Source organism: Podarcis vaucheri, assembly GCF_965113315.1.
Source record: "Podarcis vaucheri genome assembly, chromosome: 5".
Lineage (NCBI taxonomy): Eukaryota > Metazoa > Chordata > Lepidosauria > Squamata > Lacertidae > Podarcis > Podarcis vaucheri.
In genome coordinates this window covers 2,573,105-2,595,825 of record NC_138763.1, presented here as the reverse complement: position 1 = coordinate 2,595,825, position 22,721 = coordinate 2,573,105, and the positions used below count along the sequence as shown (strand labels likewise).

Sequence of the window (22,721 nt, the reverse complement as noted above, 5' to 3'; positions counted from 1 at the left end):
CCGCCGGAGCGGTACCTATTTATCTACTTGCACTTTGATGTGCTTTTGAACTGCTAGGTTGTCAGGAGCTGGGACCGAGCAACGGGAGCTCACCCTGTCGTGGGGATTCAAACCGCCGACCTTCTGATCAGCAAGTCCTAGGCTCTGTGGTTTAACCCACAGTGCCACCCGCGTCCCGGCAAAGGCAGTGGGGGGTGGCAATTTCAGCTGGGGAGTGGATATCAGGGAGTTAACCAGCAACAAATCACACAGAGTACAGGAACTCTTTATTAGCAGAAACAAGGTCTGGCCAGAGGAGTCACAACAACCTTCTCAGTAGGCCTTGCCCCTTTGAGGCAGTTGTGGAGACCAAAGGTCCCCACCTTCCTACAGCTGCATAAATCTCCTCCTCCCCATAGTCTTCCTCAAGCAATCTGAGACGCTGTCTCCTTGTCTGTCTTTGCTCCACCCTCTTCATACCTCTTCTGGTTCTGGAAGGCCAGCGGCGACGGGATCTGGTGGCAGCAGGAGCAGAAGACCCCCTGGCTCCCTCACCAGCTTGACTCATCTCTGCCTCTTGGCCACCTTCCTCTCCTGCATCAGCTCCAACTCTTGCTTCTGGACTTCTCTCTGCCACAGACTCTTCCTGCTCACTAAACCCTGTTTCCTCTTCAACTTCTGTTGCCTCCTCTTCTGCCTGTGGCCACTCATTGTTGTCCCACTACCAATCCCCGGGCTCTGAGCCAACCACTGACCAGAACTGCAGCCCTAAAGGCAACAAGAACACCAAGCAGCTCTCGATATTTTGCCGAAACAGCCTAAAACAATCCCATTCAGTTTAAGGCCAAGTGTGTGTTTCTATCTAAGGCCTGCAGTCAGTTGTTTTGCAGAGTATTTTTGGCTGAAGAGACTTAAAGACCTAAGGAGCGGCTGTGACGCTCAATCCCGTCCTCGTTTGCATCTTATTTCACAAGTGTTTTTGGAACTAATTGATTTGCTGCCGTAGCTGTTTTGTACTCTTGCTTTTGCTCTATCTCCTTGCGATCTGAACACCCAGTACTGGTTCTGCTGGTCTTGTATAAGATGGTTCACACCTGCCTCTTAAACGGCTGAACTTCCCCTCTTTTGCACCATCTGTGATTAATCCAAACCTCTATTTTGTCCATCTACCCCACGTTTTAAGAAGGCGTCAGTAATCACATTTGCTTCAGTTAAAATCTTATAAAGCTTCTGGTTGTAGCCCAGCATTCATCAGGGGTGCAAGCATGCGCCCCCAGGTAAAGAAAAAAGCAAAAAAGAATCTCAACCAGGAGACACAGCCATGCTCAATGCGACCTGGATTCCTGATTCTATGGGAGTTTCCCATTGCTGGCATCTGGCAAGCCACTGAGGTCAGGATTCTGGACTTAATGGGCCATTGGGCCTCCGGACTGATGAGGGCGGGGTGGGGGGAAGCTGGGGGGCCCAGTCTGGAAGGGGCCCCGGGCCCCAATTATCTTGCGTATGTTTTCATCTTTCTTAGTACTACGATTACTTCTGTACTGTAAAAGTCAGTGAATTCCACCAAGTGCTTCTGACTCCCTGCAAAAGCTATTTCATAAAAGCTATGCACTGTTTGGTTGTAAAAACAACCAGCACCTCAAAGTGGTTAAAAAAAATATAAAATGGGAAAATTGAGAAAAAACGTGCAAGAATAGTTTAAAGCATACAAGAAGTCAACATAGTAATACAGGTTAAAATTCACGTCCATTTTCAAAGTACCTGAACGGGGCAGAACAGGAATTATTTTAGTGGGTGCTGCAAAGGATGCATGGAAAGCGCTTGACTGATTTCAATAGGCAGGGAGTTCCAAGGTGCAGGTGCTGCCGCACTAAAAGATTGGATCCTTACAAATTAGCTCAGCCAGTAGAGCATGAGACTCTTAAGCTCAGGGTCGTGTGTTCGAAATCCACATTGGGAAAAAGATTCCTGCATCGCAGGGGGTTGGACTGGATGACCCCGTGGGGTCCCTTCCAAGTCTACAGTTTTATGATTCTATGAAATGTAGAATGGGTACCCTGTGTGGCACCTGTAGCAGTGGCAATTCTGCCAGTCAAAGTGGTCGAGTGGGCGCATGTGGAATAAGGCAGTCTTCTGAGACACTGCCATCTCCTCGTATGATGCACGGCTGCATTTGTGAACACCATGCGAAAACAACAACAACAACTAATAATAATAATAATTTGTTATTTATACCCCACCCATCTGGCTGGGTTTCCCCAGTGGTTGTGCGGTGCCCATTCCTTTGTGTTACACAGACAAGTTCAACGCTCAACGTTCAAAATGTCCTCTTCTTCTTCTTTGGTGATCCCTTGTAGCAGAGTAAGATTGCCTTCCATAAACACGGTTTTAACAGTGAGTCCGTAAGTGACCGTGGAGACCAAATCTGGATCCACACATCCTTCCACAGTGGGGACATAGGTTTCTGGGGTGGTGGGAGTCACGTTGTGGATTTGCCAAGTGTGCCTTCCTCTTAGCATGTTTCTCCCTTGCGTCCTGAATTCGAGTGTCTTCAAAGCCCATGACACCTTTGGCAAAGGCTGTTCTCCAACTGGGGCACTCGCTGGCCAGTGTTTCCCAGTTGTTGGTGTTTATACTACCTTTTTTTTTACCGCCTTGAGATAGTCTTTAAACCTCTTTTGTTGACCACCAGCATTACGCTTTCCATTTTTAAGTTCAGAATAAGTAGTTGCTTTGGAAGATGATCATCAGGCATCTGCACAACATGACCAGTCCAACAAAGTTGATGTTGAAGAATCATTCCTTCGACACTGGGGATCTTTGCTTCTTCCAGTACACTGGTATTAGTTCCCCAAAATGTATGCTTAGTTCAGTAGTAATCGTGGGGCTGATTATATTATCAAAATTAGCCATTTGGATCTTAACCTTCTCAACAGGAACTAACATTTACATATTTATCATTAACATAAAAGTGAGATCACACATCTATTTGATATCCTGTGTAAATAATTTTAGCTGCTCCGTGCTTGCTGGGGGAAGACCCTGCTTTCTCCACTGGGACTTGAATCTGTTCTTGGCATCCCTGTGGGCCTGATTCTGCGGCAGATCTTTCATTAGGTTCTTTGATGCGTCGCAAGTGGTGTCACCAACAGGACACAGAAGCCCAGAGCAGGAACAGTTCAGTTTTTCTAGTTTTGTTTTCAAAGGAACACAGTGAGATATAGATTTTGACGCTTGATCTATTAGCTGTTCTGTTCGGTGGTATAAAAACAGGCAGCCTTGGAGAATGGTAAAGAAATTATCATTTCTTTAGGATGGCAGCTAGGATGGGAACCAGCCATTAATCAGAGATTGGACTGTCCTCTGTCATGTTTGATGTAGTCGAGATCCTTGCATTGCAGGGGGTTGGTTCTAGAAAACCCTCAGTAACCCTGCCAGGTCTACAGTTCTGTTTTTCTAACCATTTACTGTGAATTGACATTTGTTTGTATCATATTTCTATCCCACCTTTCCCCCCAAAGGAGCTCCCCATTTAATCCCTACACAACTACCCTACCAGATAGGTTAGGCTGAGAGGCTGCAGCTGTCACTCAAGGTCACCCAGTGAGCTCAGCTGCGGCCGAGTGGGGAGATTCGAACCCTGGCCTCTCCCAGCTCCTGGTCCGACTCTCTAACCACTACACCACCGCTGCCTCTTTTTACGCACACTCTTCTCTGGCCCGGTTCTGTCACCTCTCTCTCCTCTTTCTCTAGCACAACTAGAGAATCGACTGCATTGAGCGTGGGGGGGGGGGGTATTTTCAATTGCCCGGATTCCCCTCCCAGGAAATATTCACCATGAAGATGGAGACGGTGTTGCGTGGGAACAGTTGGGCCACCATAACACCCCTTCCAACTTGCCGCCCTGCTTTTGTCTGCTTCCCTCGGACTTAAAAACGGCAACGGCAAATGAGTCACTGCATTTTGAGTCCACCTACACACATTCTCCAGACATAGCTGCTGGAGCCACCTGAATATTGTGGGTCCCCAGAGTCTCTGAGCTCTAAATCCTCCTGCTCAGATGTTTGTGGCCGGCACATCTCTGCCCTCAGCTGTCAGGGGGATCCCCAAACCCCACAGCCAAGCGGAGAGGCTCAGACCTCACTGAATAGCTCTCGTGTCGTATAAGGATTGCAATTCCGCTTCGATCGGTGGAACGGGCACCCATACATGTGCCATGTAATACCCATTGCACGTTTTAAAGAACTGCGGGACTCCCTGCCACTTGACATAACCAGGCAGCTTCACTGTGCTCTGTCCGGTCCATGCTCAAAACATCTTTATTTAGACAAGTCTGTCCAGGGACTTAAGAAAGTTGAATTTAATAATAATAATAAAAAATTATTTATACCCTGCCCTCCCTGGCCAGGGCTGGGCTCAGGGTGGCTAACACCAAACATAAATTACAATAAAATGTAACAGAAAGGGGGGAAAAAACCAGTTGCTTAAAATACGGCTTAAAATGCAGTCTCATTCTAGTAGCCCATAAATCAAGACCATAAAGGGAGGAAACATCAGATATTCACCTGAGCCAGCTATCCATGCTGGTCCTACATGGGCCAGGAAAAAAGCCAAGGGAAAATTTATATACCAAATCCCATATAAGGGGTCAGAGTGAGTCCAAGCCAAAGGTCAGGGGGAACAGCTCCATCTTGCAGGCCCTGCGGAAAGATGTCAAGTCCCGCAGGGCCCTGGTCTCTTGGGACAGAGCGTTCCACCAAGTCGGGGCCAGTACTGAAAAGGCCCTGGCTCTAGTTGAGAGTTTCAATCTGTTTTTAGTCTATTGCTGTGTTAACCTTTCAAATGTATTCAATCATTGTTGCTAATTCTTCTTAGTGATAATTTTATTGTTTCATCTTTCATGTAATCTGCTATTTTGTTTGTTTGTTTGTTAAAATCAAGCGGAATATAAATTTCACGAAATGAAATGGAATGAAATAAGCAACAAAACGAATTGCCTTTCTGCACACAAGGAGCTAAGCTAACCTCAGCATGCTCAAGGATTGAAGAGGGTTGTGTAACATCAGCCCCTGTCATTGGCAGGTAGTATAAAGTGTCTTGATTGGCCAGGCCTGTTGTCACTCCAAGGGAATCTTGCCTTACTCTGGTTAACATTGGGAGGGATGGAGGAGAAGGATGGAGGAGAATTTTCATCTGATCTACCTATTGAAGCAAAACCTACTTTTAAAAACTTTTTTTTTACACCACCCAGCCTAATAGACCGACTGGAAATGAATCATCCTTCAGAGTTCGTGCTTTATCTGAATTTTGTGATGCAGTCCTTGGCTCTGAAAAATGCACCCTGTGAGGTCCCTGCGAGGATTTGCGGGGAGGGAACCCAAAGGATGATCTTCTCCGTTAGAGGTGCATCTGTCTCTGTTATGTACTGAGTTGAATAGGATCCAAATGCAGCAGTCTGATTGGTCCAAGAACAATAGGATTCAGAATGCAGCAGTCTGATTGGTCCTAGAACAGTAGGATTCAGAATGCAGCAGTCTGATTGGTCCTAGAACAATAGGATCCAGAATGCAGCAGTCTGATTGGTCCTAGAACAATAGGATTCAGAATGCAGCAGCCTGATTGGTCCTAGAACAATAGGATTCAGAATGCAGCAGTCTGATTGGTCCTAGAACAATAGGATTCAGAATGCAGGAGTCTGATTGGTCCTAGAACAATAGGATTCAGAATGCAGCAGTCTGATTGGTCCACAGGAGCCACCCAATCCAGCTCCAGGTGGAAGTGAATCAGCAACCTGATTGTCCTACAGGAGAATCCCGGAATTAGCCAATCACGTGGGGCCCATTGTGTAAATAATGTATATAAAGCAGACATTCTGGGGGAACTTCTATTCCTCCTCACTACTATGAGCTGAAGAAAGAGCATGAAATCCACTCTCGACTCTGAGCATATTTCAGTCTCCAACATGGTTGGTCTTCTGGTGTCGGACGTAGTCTTTTTTATGCTCCCAGGTTTTCAGGGATAACCACTCTCCTGGGGAAAATAACAGCAAAACTGAAATGAGCAAAAGGAACGAAAACGTGAAGACACTTTTGCCGGAGCATGGGTGGAACTTTATAATGTGCACCAGCATCCAAGGAAATGAAAGGCCAGCCCCAGAGGTAATTGCCAACTTGTGGATTTGAGTAACAAATAGTCTTCCTTGTTTCTTGGACCCGGACCAAAGGAGAGCATTTCTCTCCCCTCCCTTTCCTTGAGTCCACAATTCACAGATGCTGAGGACTCATCAGAGACAGGGGTGGGCGGTGGAGAATGTCAAGTTTTTAAATAGCTTCCTCCTGCCACTCAGGCGCAAGCGGCAGAGGGTATTTTATTCCTCGCCCTGGTCTTCCAAGCAAGGAACTGGGAAGACACCTCCTCTCGCGGTGCTTCCACAGAAAGAGAGAGTAGAGGGATGATGAGTTGCTGGAAACATCGTGCGGCGTGTTGACATAGGCTTTAATCTGTTTTCAGTTGATTGCTGATTTTATTTTTCATCCTTTAACCATACCAGCTGGTAATTTTATAATGTTATTCCCTTTGCAAACTGCTTCACGGAATTTATTTTCATTTGAGTATAACCAAGCGGTGTATAAATTTTAGGAAATGAAAGTTCTCGGGTGGCGCATGAGTGTGCGAGCAAAGGATTTGCAGGCCTGCATGGCATTGTCTTCTGTGGAGCGTAGGCATGTAGTCACCGTCTGGCTACCCCTCCCTCTCCGGAATCCATTTTAATTTAGCTCCTGATTAATACCCCGTTCATTCCTCAAAACCACAAAGTAGTCTAGGTTTGCAGCCTGCCCTACTGAGCGAGACGAGGAGGAACTTAATCGGTTACATCTGCCCTGAGAAAGGGGCATTGTAAAACTTGTTTTCTTCTTGATGTTGATCGGATCTATTTATATCTCTCTCTCTTCTTCTCTCTCTGTCAAGGCTCAGTTTTCTACTGCAGAGGTTGGTGGCGTCTCAGCCGCCCCTCTGATAACCAGGGAGATCAGGTCCGCTGAGGGACTGATTTCCCTCTCTGCATTCACAGTTCTCTCCTTCAGAATTGCTTTAAAAATACCTGTGTATCCAAAGTGGAATCATATTTCCACCAAGGGCTGATTCACAAGCAGAGACTGCAAGGTGGTGCCAAACCCTCCTTCTCTCCTTCCTTCCCCTTATCTCATATTCAGAGGTATAGTGCTTTGGTGGCTGGAGGTTCCATTTTGCTGTGAAGGGTGAGCAGAAAAAAGGGCTATAGAGACCTCCTTGAGATCTTTCTAATAGGTGCTTGGGTCTAATAGATGATTAAGATGGACCAGGCTTGTTTTCTCCTGCTCTGGAGGGTAGGACTCGAACCCGTGGCTTCAAGTTACAAGAAAGAGGATTCCGACTCAACATCAGAAAAAAACTTTCTGTTGGACAGTGGAACAAACCCCCTCAGGAGGTGGTGGACTCTCCTTCCTTGGAGGTTTGTAAACAGAGGTTGGGTGGCCATCTGCCATGGCTGCTTGAGCTGAGATTCCTACATTCCAGCGGGTTGGACTAGATGACCTTTGGGCTTCCTTCCAACTGTACGATTCTTTGAGTCTATGGTTCTATGGCAGACTGGTGGTGCTTGAGTCCCTGGGCTTTTTATGAGAGAGAGAGAGAGAAACTACCCAGTGGGATTTCCCTAAGTTTGCTTTTAAAACCACTGCCTGCAACTGCAAAATAACGGACCAGCGATATTAGAAAGATCCTTTAGCTCAGAGTTTCCCGCAGAGGCAGCTGAACCTGAAAGTTGCGAAGCTCTGTGGGGGACTGATTTGAGGTGCAGTTGCTCCGTATTTCCAGGATTACGCCCTGATATCATCTGTCGGAAACAGCCAACCAGCGTTGAGATCAGAAGTTCAGCGATGGCCTGGACCACTTTCCAAGATCCCGGTCTTGTGGGCTGTCAGTGGCTATTCTGTGTCCTGCAGGCAGAAGGGAGGGAGGGTGAGAAACTTTTGCAGAGAGAGAGAGAGGGGAGATGCTTGGTTTGGGGAGAGTGACACTTTGCAAGGCTGGCACCGGGGGGGGGGGGGTTGCCACTGGACGGATCCCATTGGCCAGGCCCCCGGACGGCCCCACCCCTCTGCAAGTGTAAAAGAAACCTTCGGAAAACCCTATCTCCAAATGCCTCTTGACCCCATCGCGCTTTGCCGGCTGACCTTATTATACACCCAGAAATATTTATTTATTTGGCTTGGTTGACACCCAGAGAGGACATCCTGGGAGGAAATGACTTTTGAAGCAGCCCCGTATCCCACCTTGCCATGCTGCCCTGACGCCTACCTCCAGCGGTGAGTCTCCTTCTTTCTTCTTCTTGTCAGCCTGCATTTGCTGTGCAATTTTTTTTTTATCTCTTCTGCTATCAGATGGTGGCAGCTGGCTGGGCCGGGCTCCCTGCACGCCTGTCTGTGCTGTGTGTCTCCGAAGAAATATACCACTTGCTTCACGCTCTGCAAGGCTGATTATTATTTTTGGCCGCCCAGTTAGTTATTGTTCCATTGGAGGCAACCCTCTGTTTTGGCAGTAAATAAAGAGGGGAGGATAGGCAGAAAAGCCTGCCCGGAGGACAGATCGCTTGACAAGTGTCACACAGAGTGACTGAAGACGAGAAAGGACCTTGGGTCCTGCCAGCAGAGTAAAAGAAATAATAATATCTATATCTGTGTCAATCTGTATGTTGACATCTGCAGGAGACCCAGAGAAGATGCAGCAAGCAAATGTAGCTGAGCGTGTTCCTAGCTAAATAAATAGTTCCAGAATTCCATGTGCATTCCAGCATGTGCGTACACTGAGAGAGAGCACCCTGAGCATCTCATTCAGGGGAGAAAAAGGCAATCTTTGGATGCAAAGGAATGTGTGTGCTTCAGAATGAACAGGGCAGGTCCCAATATCTGAGATGCTTGAATGCTGTGGATAGTTCCTAAGAGCTTCAATTGCTGGGCTGCATCAGAACAGCTCCCAGGGTTTAACTACTATGAAACTAATGGAGCTTAACCTTCGGGGACCTTAATCCCAGCAGGACCCCAAAAGTGCCTTTTATCCACATTGCAGACCCTCCAAGAGTCCCTATTTTCCAGAGAGAGTCCCAGATTTACAGAAGCCGTCCCAGTTTCTGATTTTTGCTCCTGGAATGCCCCGCTTTCCCTTAGGACATCCTTATTTTCACCAGAGAAATGTTGGAGGGAATGGCACGGCTTTAAAATTTTGGGTCTAGTAGAATCAATCTGTGTCGCATGACTCAAACTGATAACTTTTTTTGGGGTATATTTCAACAAGCCCCAAGTTCGAGATGTTGTAAATGTAGGAAAATTCCTGACGTGGCCTGGTTTTGGGGTGTAAAAATGTTGCCGGGGGGAATTTTGCTGAATTGGCAAAATGTAAGGGGAAACTCGGGTGTATGGCGACAAGATGGAAAAAGCAACGATAGGAGGAAATCACTATCTGGGGGTGGGCTTCCTAAAAAAGAATATAACAGTGGTTACCTGGACCTCTTTCCTGGTTGTGAAGAAGCCCCCATAACAGTTCAAGCTTCAAGTTTGTTTTCAAGAAAGAATGGTTCACAAGCAGAGCATGCTAAACGCTGGTAAACCTTCTTCTCTCCTTTGTTTCATATATCTGGCATTCAGAGATATGTTACATAGGTACCATTTTGCTCCGATGGCCATTGCCCGCACGCTCCACCTTGCCCGCTATCCTGTTTTCAAACCATCTAGTCACCTCTGCCCCCCACATCTTGTGCCTGGGGGTTGCAGAAGTTAATGTCCCGCTGCTTGAACAGCCGCTTGCTCAGCTTTCAGTGTTTTAGCTTAATCGCATCAACACGAGGACAGTTGCATAGACATAGGCTTTGGTTTCGATGGCTTTTCCAGATGTTGTGATGGCTTTTCCAGGTTGTGGTGAGCTGGGGATGACAGAAGACACTTTGCATGTGCTCAGAGGCATCCATACTTATAATGGCTGAAATCCCACTCACCTGGGAGGAAGTCCTATTGAATTCTGTGGGTTTTACCTTTGAGTATACATGGCTAGGATTGCAGTCCCTATTATCCTGCCCTGGATTTGAACTAGGTCTCAGTTCCTAGGAAACCACCTGCTTCTGGATCTATATATTGGTCCTTGCCATTTCTGACGGATGTCTGGTTGTGTCAAGCTCTCAGTTATTGGGTTCTGATTTGCTTGCTTGGAAATCTGATCTTCGGAGACTGTGGTTCAGTGATCGAGTGTTTGCACTGCGTGCAGAAGATCTCAGGTTCAGCCTCCGATGGCATCTCAAGGCACGGCTGGAAGACAACCCTGCCTGAAATCTCAGAGAGCTGCACCAGTCCATTTAGACAATACAGATCTGACTTACTATAAAGCAGCTTCCAATGTTTGTTTTGACCCGGAAGGCATTCCTCACCCAGTCTTATGTGTGCAGAGGCTGGGAAGCATGAGGAAGAAAAGGACTCGGCATATGCTCAGAGGTGGGCTGTTCTGTGCTACCCTTGCTGCAAAGCTTTAGTCTGACATTGGGAGGAGGAAATGGTTTGGGAACATGCAGAGCCAAGTCGAGCTCTGCTATAGGCTTAATACTACTAAAGAAAGTGTGCCTCTGAGTATGTGCAGTGTATATTCTTTTTTGCTATTAGGTATGTGGCATTAGTAAGCAGAGCTTCCCAGCTAGATGAAATGTGATGTTAAGACTGGTTTTTGGAATTTCACCCATCCATGGCAAAGTCAGGTTTCCTTTCAAGACCTCTTGCATTGCCTAAGAAATGGACTGAGGCTGAAATCCTAACCATGTTGACCCAGAAATAAGTCCTACTGAATTCAGAGGGGCTCTCCGCCAGGTTAGGTGGTAGACTCCCTTTCAGTGGAGGTTTTCAAGTAGAGGTTACATGGTCATCTGTCCGGGATTCTTGAACTGTGATTCCTGCATTGCAGGGGGTTAGGCTAGATGACCCTTGGGGATCCCTTCCAACTCTACAATTCTGTGATTCTCAGTGTGGTTACGACTGCAGTCTTGGGCACTTCATTGTGCCTGGGTCTCTTTCATTGCTGGTGCAAATATCACAGGGATGTACAGACATATAGCATTTGACTGGGTAGGGTGGTCATGCTGTTTAAGGTAGATAGGAAGATTCAAGGTACAGTGGTACCTCGGGTTAAGTACTTAATTCGTTCCGGAGGTCCATTCTTAACTCAAACTGTTCTTAACCTGAAGCACCACTTTAGCTAATGGGGCCTCCTGCTGCTGCCGTGCCTCCGGAGCACGATTTCTGTTCTCATCCTGAAAAAAAGTTCTTAACCTGAGGTGCTATTTCTGGGTTAGCGGAGTCTGTAACCTGAAGCGTACATAACCTGAAGTGTATGTAACCCAAGGTACCACTGTACCTGCACCAAATCTCTGTTGTCCATATGATATTATCCTCCAAATCTCTGTGTTTCCACACTTTCCCCTCCCTCAATCTGAGTTTTTTTTCATACACTTTCTCCCTTTTGGAGTTCCTTTGCTCTGAAAATGTTGGACTGAGAGAGGGGAAAGTGTGGGAAGGCACTGATTTGGAGGAGAGCCAGTGTGGTGTAGTGGTTAGAGTATCAGACTGGCGGACCAGGGTTCAAATCCTCCACTCCGTCATGAAGCTCTCTGGGTGACCTTGGGCCACTCACTGCCTCTCAGCCAAACCTCCCTCCCAGGGTTGTTGTTTGGGGGATTAAATGATGACGGGGGAGAAAACCACGTACGCCACCTTGAGCTCCTTGGGGAGAAAAGTGGAACAGAAATGCAATATAAATAAGATAAGATAAATACGGACAATGGAGAATTAATGGATGTATATAAAAAAGCGTGGGTGAGCCCCCTCTTTCTTTAGCTTAATGGGATTTGTTCTTGCATGGTGGTCTTCTTTAATCTGCTCGGCTCTCTTTGCTATGTTCCTCTTCACTGCCCCGTTTGGCAGGCCTGTGCAAAAAGGAGAGGGCCAGCTCCATCGAGCAGGGAACTTGCGGTGTGAAATTGCAACCAGCTCTTGTACTTCAGCTGGCAAGGCTTGGGGAATGTGGAATCCAGCCCAGGAAAGGGGTGGCATGGAGGAGATAAGATGGGAGTAGAAGGCAGGTCTGTTTTGCTTCTGAAATCATCCACGGCAACAGACGGTGCCTTACCAGTTTCTGGTTGTAAGGAAAGCTCTTTTTTTAAAAAAAAATTATTAAAAGTTTTTAAGATATAACAAGAAAAAAGAAAAATAAACATACAAAATAAAAACAGTTAAAAACACACATTAATTTTCAATAACATAACTTCCATACACTTATTTCCTCGGACCTCCTCATACCTCCCTTCTTTGTATTCCAGTTCGATTTGTTAGTTCAGCAAATCCTTACCATTAAACTTTTACCCATTTGTGAAACCTCTTTTTTTTCATATCTCTTAAAGCATTACAGCTGGAAACCACTTAGTTTCTATCCAACATCCTTCTAACATTCATTAATTTTACAATGTTTCTGTAAGTAGTCTTTGAATTTCTTCCAGTCTTCTTTCACCGACTCTTCTCCCTGGTCTCGGATTCTGCCAGTCATTTCTGCCAATTCCATGTAGTCAATCACCTTCATCTGCCATTCTTCCAGAGTGGGTAGATCTTGTGTCTTCCAATACTTTGCGATGAGTATTCTTGCTGCTGTTGTTGCATACATAAAAAAAGTTCTGTCCTTCTTTGGCACCAATTGGCCGACAATGCCCATCTGGTTGTAAGGAAATCTCAGCAGCACAGCTGCCTGACTGAAGGGGGCTCTCTGGGTTTGGACAGTGATGGGAAATGGAGAGGGGGTAGTTGAGATTCCTGCATCGCAGCGGGTTGGGCTGGATGACCCCTGGGATCCCTTCCAACACAACAATTCTATGATTCTGTGACATGTTACTGGGAGGCGGAATTATGTGCCTTCCCAGAAATGTCTCTTTCCCGCCGCTGAGATGGAAAGCAACCACAGCCAAGTCCACGATGGCTCTGTAATTGCGATCAAAGGCTCAATGCTCCCAGCTATGCAATTACACCCCCCGCCCCACCAGAGATTAGACAGGGGGAGGGTTGTTTGTAGACCAGCCACTCCCATTTCGGAAATGACAGCCAGACGATGCTACAGCTCCGAGGTGTAGGGGCTCGGATTAAGGGCGGCTTTGAAAATGTTGCACCTGTTCCCTCTGAAACACGGCGCTTTCTGCTCCATCCCTCCCTGCCCCCAGCGCCTTCGCCCGGTGCTAAAAGTCCTCGACACAAAACCGCCATCAGCCGCGAATGTCTGTATAATTCTTCCTACCACATTGGCTGCTAAGTGGGTGGCGTGAAGAGGCCTGTAGGACCGCTGGCAGCAGGTGGCTCGAGTGAGTGAGCCTGGCCGGAGGGCAACAGAAAGGGGGAGCAGGCTCTGAGTTCAAGGCTTTCCTATTAGTATATTATAGCTCTTAACAACTTGGAACCAGCATCCCTGTGAGATCGCCATCCCTGTCGGTGCCTATTCGACCCCTTTGATCAGCAGAACTGGCAAAGTTACAGATACCACATAATGCCCATTCCACATTTGTAAGAAATCAATATTTTAGGGCATCAGGACCTAAACATTGGAACTCCCTGCCTATTGACATCAGGCATTCACTTTTGCTGCACTCTTTTCAGTGCTTCCTAAAAATATTCTGCCTACCCAGTCTACTGATATTTCAAAAAAAGATTTTTTTTAAAAAAACATCTCTCCTTTTTGTAGTTTTGCTTGTTGTTTGGGTTTCTTTAAAAAAAACCAATAAAAACACACCACTTTGAGAATTGTTGCTTAGTCGTTTAGTCGTGTCCGCCTCTTCGTGACCCCTGGACCAGAGCACACCAGGCCCTCCTGTCTTCCACTGCCTCCCGCAGTTTGGTCAAACTCATGCTGGTAGCTTCGAGAACACTGTCCCACCATCTCATCCTCTGTCGTCCCCTTCTCCTTGTGCCCTCCATCTTTCCCAACATCAGGGTCTTTTCCAGGGAGTCTTCTCTTCTCATGAGGTGGCCAAAGTCTTGGAGCCTCAGCTTCAGGATCTGTCCTTCCAGTGAGCACTCAGGGCTGATTTCCTTCAGAATGGTTAGGTTGGATCTTAAACAACTGTAAAATCATACAAACATAGAGTTGAAAGGGATCCCGGTGGTCATCTAGTCCAACCCCCAGCAATGCAGGAATCTCAACGAAGGCATCCAGGACAGATAGTCATCCAACATCTGGTTCAAAACTTCTGAAGGAGAGTCAACACCAATCAATCAATCAATCAGTCAGTCAGTCAGTCAATCAATGTATAGCCAATGTATGTACACAGCTTTGTCCCTATGTTCAGTGCAACATGTGAACAAGCCTATGGGGTGTAATAATAATAATAATAATAATAATAATAATAATAATAATAATAATAATTTATTTATACCCCACGCATCTGGCTGGGTTTCCCCAGCCACTCTGGGCGGCTTCCAACTGAATATTAAAATACAATAGTCTATTAAACATTAAGAACTTCCCTAAACAGGGCTGCCTTCAGATGTCTTCTAAAAGTTTGGTAGTTATTTTTCTCTTTGACATCTGGTGGGAAGGCGTGACACAGGGCAGGCGCCACTAGCGAGAAGGCCCTCTGCCTGGTTCCCTGTAACTTGGCTTCTCGTAGCGAGGGCACTGCCAGAAGGCCCTCGGCGCTGGACCTCAGTGTCCGGGCAGAACGATGGAGGTGAAGATGCTCCTTCAGGTATACTGGGCCGAAGCCATTTAGGAAAGACCAGAGTTTGAATCCCCCCCTCACCAGTCAACCTTGGGCCGGCCTCTGACTCTCAGCCTCCCCTCCCTCGCAGGGTTGTTGTGATGATAAAATGGGGAGGGAGAGAAGCCATGTACGCCACCTTGAGCCCCCTGGAGGAAAGGTGTGGCGTGGATGCGATGAATGAAGCACACATATTCTCCCAGGCTCCAGCAGGCAGCCTGCAGCGGTCGGCATTGGGAAGAGCATTTCCCCCTCTTTCTGCTGCCTCGCCCCGTTCTTCCTCCCTCCTTCCTCGCGGAGATCTCACCTGCCTCCTCTTTGAGCCATCCAGGGGGCTTTAGATGTTCTAAAGGAGATTTGGAAGGAGAATAGGCTCCTAAGCTGCCTGTCTGAGAGAAGCCCAGATCCTGTCTTTTAAAGGATTACACAGGAGCTGATTCCCCCATTACTACTCTGGCTTCTTTTCTCTCCCCCCTCCAACAAAAACCACCCCCACCTAAGCCCTAAAGGGGGAGGCAAGCTAAATATTCCTGATCTTTCATGTGGTCCCTGCCTTGGAGAAAGCTGGGAATGGGAATTAAGGGCTCAATAGCCGGGTTCTTCAGATGTGCTTTGTGTTTGCGGGAAACGCTCTAAAATGGATTTCTCCCGTATCAGCCTACGGGTTCCTTCCTTAAAAGTGAAATTGCTGTGCCAATTTTGTATGCCTCTGCAGGATTTGGTGGGGTTCTGTTTGTTTGTTTGTCAAAAAGCAACAACAGCAGATTTCCCCATGGATCTCCACAATTATGGCTCCAAGTGCCTTGGAAGTCAAACAGCTTGGTTCCTGAACGTTTTGGCTCCCAAACATTGCAAACCCAGAAGTGAGTGTTCTGGTTTCCGAACACTCTTTTGGAAGCCGCACATCCGATGGGGCTTCCAATTGGCTCCGGGAGCTTCCTGCAGCCAGTCAGAAGCCACGCTTTGGAAGTCGAACGTTTTGGAAATCGAACGGACTTCTGGAACAGATTCCGTTCGACATCCAAGGTACGGCTATATGTAAAGAGATGAGGTCTGTTTCACATGAAGAAGTTTGGAGCAAGGTAGCAAATTACCGATGGAGAGAAACAGGACTGGCATGAGATATTTGGATGGCTGAGGCAAAGCACAAGGTGGTCCAAAAATGAATCTTACTTCAACATTGGAGACAGGATGCTAAGAGTCCTTGTGACAGCACAGCAGCATGTCTGAGGGCTCAGGAGGAGAAGCCATAGGGTGCCATTTCCGGCCCTGAGCATCTGTTATAGAATTGTAGAGTTGGAAGGGACCCCAGGGGGTCATCTAGTCCAACCCCCTGCATTGCAGGAATCTCACCTAAAGCATCCATAATAATAATAATGATAAAATAAAAAAATTCCTTCCAGTAGCACCTTAATGACCAACTAAGTTAGTTCTTGGTATGAGCTTTCGTGTGCATGCACACTTCTTCAGATACACACTGAAGTGTATCTGAAGAAGTGTGCATGCACACGAAAGCTCATACCAAGAACTAACTTAGTTGGTCTTTAAGGTGCTACTGGAAGGAATTTTTTTATTTTGACTATGGCAGACCAACACGGCTACCTATCTGTAATAATAATGATGATGATAATAATAATTAATAATACTAATAATAATTTTATTTATACCCCACCCTCCCCAGCCAAAGCCGGGCTTGAGCTAACACCAGTAAAATTACAATTAACAACAACAAAAAACAATTTAAAATACAGGTTAAAATATAATTTAAAATGCAGCCTTATTTTAATAATAGCCCATAGATCAAAACCATAAGGGGAGGGAAACATAAGGGTCAGACTGAGTCCAAACCAAAGGCCAGGTGGAACAACTCTGTCTTGCAGGCCCTGTGGAAAGATGTCAAGTCCCGCAGGGCCCTAGTCTCTTGGGACAGAGCCTTCCACCAAGTCGGGGCTAGTTCTGAAAAGGCCCTGGCCCTAGTTGAGACCAGTCTAGCCACCTTGCAACCTGGGACCTCCAAAATGTTGTCATTTGCGTGTCGAGGTCCCCAGGTCCACCCCAATAACTCACACATCACACAGAAGTTTTTGTTTAAGATTTTTGGCATAATTTTGGCCACAACTTTATTAAAATACAAATTTGTGAGTGGTTGCGTAGGCATTGGTTTTGACTATCTGCCCCCACCATGGGGGACAGACTGACATTCCGCACAATGCGAAAGTCAGAATGGGGGAATACACTTGGGGGTTACGCGGAGCAGGGAACCTGCCCTCACCCCAAATGCAACCAGGAGCTCATTGCTATGGCCCGAGCCCCCTTGACAGAGTGGACAAGCAATAGGTAGCCCCCAATTCCTTTAACAGAATCCCTTGCAGCAGCAGCATTAGAGGGGCATGCACAGCCAATCCATGCCCCTCAGCCAACCAAACCATAAACCAATGCCTAACCGCGAACCTTACAAGTTGTGACGATTTGCTACGCAGTAGGCAAAAACCAAATGGCCCCAGCCAATTAGCCAGACGGACAAAATTCCTACCAGGCCCCCGCTCCAAAGCAGACGACCCCATGACAGGCATAGCAAGGTCAAAGCGAACAACCCTATTCTAGGGTGGGAGGGACGGGCAATCTGATGCACGGGCGAAAAGAGGAAGCCCTAGCCTCGTGCAAGGAGTTTTACTATTTCTGGCTGTCAATCAAAAAATGGCAACATTAACTTCTTCCCAACAACAAGGGAAGCCCCAGTCGTATCAGTGGCCAACGATCAATTAGCCCGCCCCCCAACTTTGGAGTGTCCTGGCGGCCCCCACCGCAACACGTGCTCTCCATGAAGGAGAACACGCTTTGTGGACCTTAAGGTCCTCCGCGGGGCATACCAGGAGAGGCGGTCCCATAGGTACGGGGGTCCTAGGCTGCATAGGCAGATGGCAGATGGCCACCCAACCTCTGCTTACAAACCTCCAAGGAAGGAGAGTCTGCCACTGCCAGAGGGAGTTTGCTCTACTGTCAAACGACTCTTATCATCAGAAAGTTTTTCCTAACGTTTAGACAGAATCTCCTTTCTTGTAACTTGAATCCATTGGTTTATTTTAAAGGTGGGTGAACTCATCCAGGTCACCTTGGATTCACTTGGAAATGATGGGAGGACTTCCACACATGGAAAATCAGAAAATTCAGATCCAGCAAAATTCAGCTCAAGAAACAGGGTTCTAGCTTATAACTGCTGCTAAGATTAAAATGGCTAAAAATTGGAGTGTATCTCCTACTATATTCTGAATGGATGGGGGGAAATTAGCCCAAACTAATTAGGATTAAGCTAATTTATTACAAAAGAATGCATATAAATCAGCCTAACAGGTTTATGGGGAAATTGATGCTTTTTGTAATAGTTTGAACATGATCTGTGATAATGTCCAAACATAGGCTGCTTTCAACCTGCTCTGTGGTATTTTATTATCATTGTATTTATCATTGGTTTATTTTGTCTATAAATTAATTAATATCAGGAGATATCAGAATCTTTTTTGGAGATGAATAATAATATTCATCTTCAGTCTTGTGAACCTCCCTGAGACCTGTGGGTACAGGGTGGTATATAAATTTGAATAATAATAATAATAATAATAATAATAATAATAATAATAATGTCATGAAAAGCAGTTAATTGGCTAGCAACAACTCTATAATTCTATTATTCTATAGTGAAATGCCTGTGTAGGCTTGCCTAAAGGGAAAGAAATCTTTTAGCAGGCATCAAAAGCAGTACAATGAAGATGTCTGCCCGAAGAGCAGGACCTGCAAAACTAAAATATTGATTTCTTGCAAGAGCGGAACAAAATCTACCGTATGTGGCACTTGCGAAGGAGCTGGTTTTGCAGTCAAAGCAGTCCAGTGAGCCCAGAGGAGCAAGGTGACCTTCCTTTAGTTACCTCCCTTTGGTCTTGGGCGTCCGAGGGCTTTGTACCCCGATAGAAGCACAGCACAGCACCAGTGCGAATCCTGCCAGGGGTTGTTTTTATTATGTTTTCAACAGCCTCCTCGATTTCACGCCTAGGGTGAGTGGTCACAATCCCACTCCTCTGAGGCTAGCCTTCTAAATTTGAGCTCCCTGTCATTTCGTCCAGAAGGCGTCAGTTTCTGCGACAGCCTTTCTCTCTCTCTCTCTCTGAGATGGGGGGGTCCCCTCTTTAATTCCCTCCCCCCCCCAGGGAATGATGTCACCTTGGCCGGCCGTCACTCTTGCTTCTCTCACCGCGCCTGAATCTGGGGAATGTCTGCCTTGCCTGACCTATGATAGCAACCCTTTGGCACCTGCTCTCTCCAAAGCACTGCAACCCTTAGTGCAGTCATACCTCGGGTTACAGACGCATCAGGTTGTGCGTTTTTGGGTTGCGGGTGCGCTGAAACCCAGAAGTACCGGAACGGGTTACTTCCAGGTTTTGATGCTCTCGCATGCACAGAAGCACTAAATCACGCTTTGTGCATGCGCAGAAGCACCGAATTGCAACCCGCGCATGCGTAGACGCGGCACTGCGGGTTGCGGGTGCTGTGGGTAGCGAACGTGCATCCCGCACGGATCATGTTTGCAACCCGAGCGTCCACTGTACTCTCACCAGGCTGACCATCGCCAGGACCTCGAGATTTCTTGCAAGGGGGGACGGGGGGGAGAAATAGAGACATTGGAGATGGGTCTGTCAAATCTTTCGAGATCAGCTTGTTGCCGGCACTTTTTTTTCTTATAAATATTTATTAAATTTTCACAAATTTTAAAAAGACATACAATACACACAATACAAAGATATACATACAATAACAAACAAACACATATAATTTCACCTCCTTTTTTTCTTAAACTTACTTCATCGACTTCCCCATACCTCCCCTTTCTGCATTCCAATTCCCAAAATTATTTCAGCAAATCCTTCCCCTTAATTTTATCCGACTTTTTCCTTTTCTTTTCTTTTACTTAATCTTTAACAGCTGTAATCCCTTACTTTATATAACCACAACATTTTAACATTCATTAATTTGCAATATTTCTTAAGATAAATTTTAAATTTCTTCCAATCTTCTTCCGCCGTCTCTTTCCCCTGGTCTCGGATTCTGTCAGTCATTTCAGCCAGTCCCATGTAGTCAATCACCTTCATCTGCCACTCTTCCAAGGTGGGTAGATCTTGTGTCTTCCAATACTTTGCTATGAGTATTCTTGCTGCTGTTGTAGCATACATAAAGAATGTTCTGTCCCTCTTTGACACCAATTGGCCGACAATGCCCAAGAGAAAGGCCTCTGGTTTCTTAGGAAAAGTACATTTAAGTACCTTTTTCATTTCATTATATATCATTTCCCAGAAGGCCTTAATCTTCGGGCACGTCCACCAAAGGTGAAAGAAAGTACCTTCAGTTTCTTTACATTTCCAACATTTATTATCGGGTAAATGGTAGATCTTTGCAAGCTTGACTGGGGTCATGTACCACCTGTAAATCATTTTCATAATATTCTCTCTTAAGGCATTACAATCTGTAAATTTTATACTGGTGGTCCACAACTGTTCCCAGTCGGCAAACATGATGTTATGACCAATGTCTTGTGCCCACTTTTTGGCGAGGTCCCGACTCCTGGGCCTGCTCCTGGCCAATTGAAAAGGTCCAGTCTGTGACTCCTGTAAGAGGTAGTTATTATGCATCTGATCTTGGCATTGCACCACGCCTGCAAGGCAGGCCACAGACCCATCCCTACATCTGGATAAATGACAGGACATTGTTGTTGTTTAGTCATTTAGTCATGTCCGATTCTCCGTGACCCCCTGGACCAGAGCACGCCAGGCACTCCTGTCTTCCACTGCCTCCCGCAGTTTGGTCAGACTCATGCTGGTAGCTTCGAGAACACTATCCAACCATCTCGTCCTCTGTCATCCCCTTCTCCTTGTGCCCTCCATCTTTCCCAACATCAGGGTCTTTTCCAGGGAGTCTTCTCATCTCAAGAGGTGGCCAAAGTCTTGGAGCCTCAGCTTCAGGATCTTCAAGACGAGATGGTTGGATAGTGTTCTGGAAGCTACCAGCATGAGTTTGACCAAACTGCGGGAGGCAGTGGAAGACAGAAGTGCCTGGCGTGCTCTGGTCCAGGGGGTCAGACACGACTAAACAACAACAAATATATTTGCTCCAGGATTTGTTGAGTTGAAGACTGGCTTAGAAGCATGATGAGAAATAAATACTCCGAGAGCCAGTGTGGTGAGAAATAAATACTCTGAGAGCCAGTGTGGTGTAGTGGTTAAGAGCAGTGGACTCGTAATCTGGGGAACTGGGTTCGCGTCTCCGCTCCTCCACCTGCAGCTGCTGGGTGACCTTGGGCCAGTCACACTTCTTTGAAGTCTCTCAGCCTCACTCACCTCACAGAGTGTTTGTTGTGGGGGAGGAAGGGAAAAGAGATTGTTAGCCACTTTGAGATTCATAGAATCATAGAATCATAGAATCATAGAGTTGGAAGAGACCACAAGGGCCATCGAGTCCAACCCCCTGCCAAGCAGGAAACACCATCAGAGCACTCCTGACATATGGTTGTCAAGCCTCTGCTTAAAGACCTCCAAAGTAGGAGGAGACTCCACCACACTCCTTGGCAGCAAATTCCACTGTGGAACAGCTCTTACTGTCAGGAAGTTCTTCCTAATGTTTAGGTGGAATCTTCTTTCTTGTAGTTTGGATCCATTGCTCCGTGTCCGCTTCTCTGGAGCAGCAGAAAACAACCTTTCTCCCTCCTCTATGTGACATCCGTTTATATATTTGAACATGGCTATCATATCACCCCTTAACCTCCTCTTCTCTAGGCTAAACATGCCCAGCTCCCTTAGCCGTTCCTCATAAGGCATCATTTCCAGGCCTTTGACCATTTTGGTTGCCCTCCTCTGGACACGTTCCAGTTTGTCAGTGTCCTTCTTGAACTGTGGTGCTCAGAACTGGACACAGTACTCCAGGTGAGGTCTGACCAGAGCAGAATACAGTGGCACTATTACTTCCCTTGATCTAGATGCTATACTCCTATTGATGCAGCCCAGAATTGCATTGGCTTTTTTAGCTGCCGCGTCACATTGTTGGCTCATGTCAAGTTTGTGGTCAACCAAGACTCCTAGATCCTTTTCTCATGTACTGCTCTCAAGCCAGGTGTCCCCCATCTTGTATTTGTGCCTCTCATTTTTTTCCCCAAGTGCAATACTCCTCAGGGTAGTGATAAAGTGGGATATCAAATCCAAACTCTTCTTGTCTACTCAGTTATGTTCCATGTCCCCTTGCATAAGATGTCCTGCTAAATCAAACCAAAGGCCCGTCCCAGCCTTTGGCATCTTGGCACCCCCAGGTGCTGCTGAACTACAACTCCCACCAGTACCAGGCAGTGTGGGGCAGCTGCCATCACTTGCTTTAACTCCAAATTATCAGTGCAGGATATCAGTTTATTGGAATCTCAGCATATTGTCTCCAATACAGATCAGAGTCCAGGTATTTGAGATGCAGTTGCAAAGTGCAAATACGTGCTTCAGAATTTCTCCCTGGCAAATGCGCTTCGCTTCTTGGGGTATGTTGCAAAGCAGACCAGGAGAAAAAAAAGAAAATTATAAACTACCAGACAGAAGAATGTAAAGTATTGCACAAGGATATTTCCGGGGACCATTTTGCAAGCTTGATATTTGAAGTTCAGAATTCATGTTCTGGTGCCAAGACTCTGCTGACAAATTAAACACAGTCAGAAAGAGAGATCCCCTCAAAGTGAAAGCCTGGCACACACAAAATTCACTCGCCATTTAAAAGAAATATAGATTTTTTAAAATAAAAAAAAGGTTCACACTTCGAGGTGCAGATTCCCCATGCAAACCGCAGCAACTCTTTTCTCCCCCGCTACACACACACACAAATGCATTCAGAAACAGATATCAGAATAGTCTCCAACACA

General features: G+C 46.4%; 1 long non-coding RNA gene across 1 annotated transcript in view; it reads left to right on the top strand.

The window, feature by feature from the left end:
• The first annotated feature begins 5,526 nt into the window (after positions 1 to 5,526).
• LOC309533347 overlaps positions 5,527 to 22,721 on the top strand; it is a 30,420-nt gene continuing 13,225 nt past the window's right edge. Inside the window, exon 1 of the long non-coding RNA XR_014220150.1 lies at positions 5,527 to 6,137. This is a non-coding gene — a long non-coding RNA (uncharacterized lncRNA). The remainder of the gene's footprint in view (positions 6,138 to 22,721) is intronic.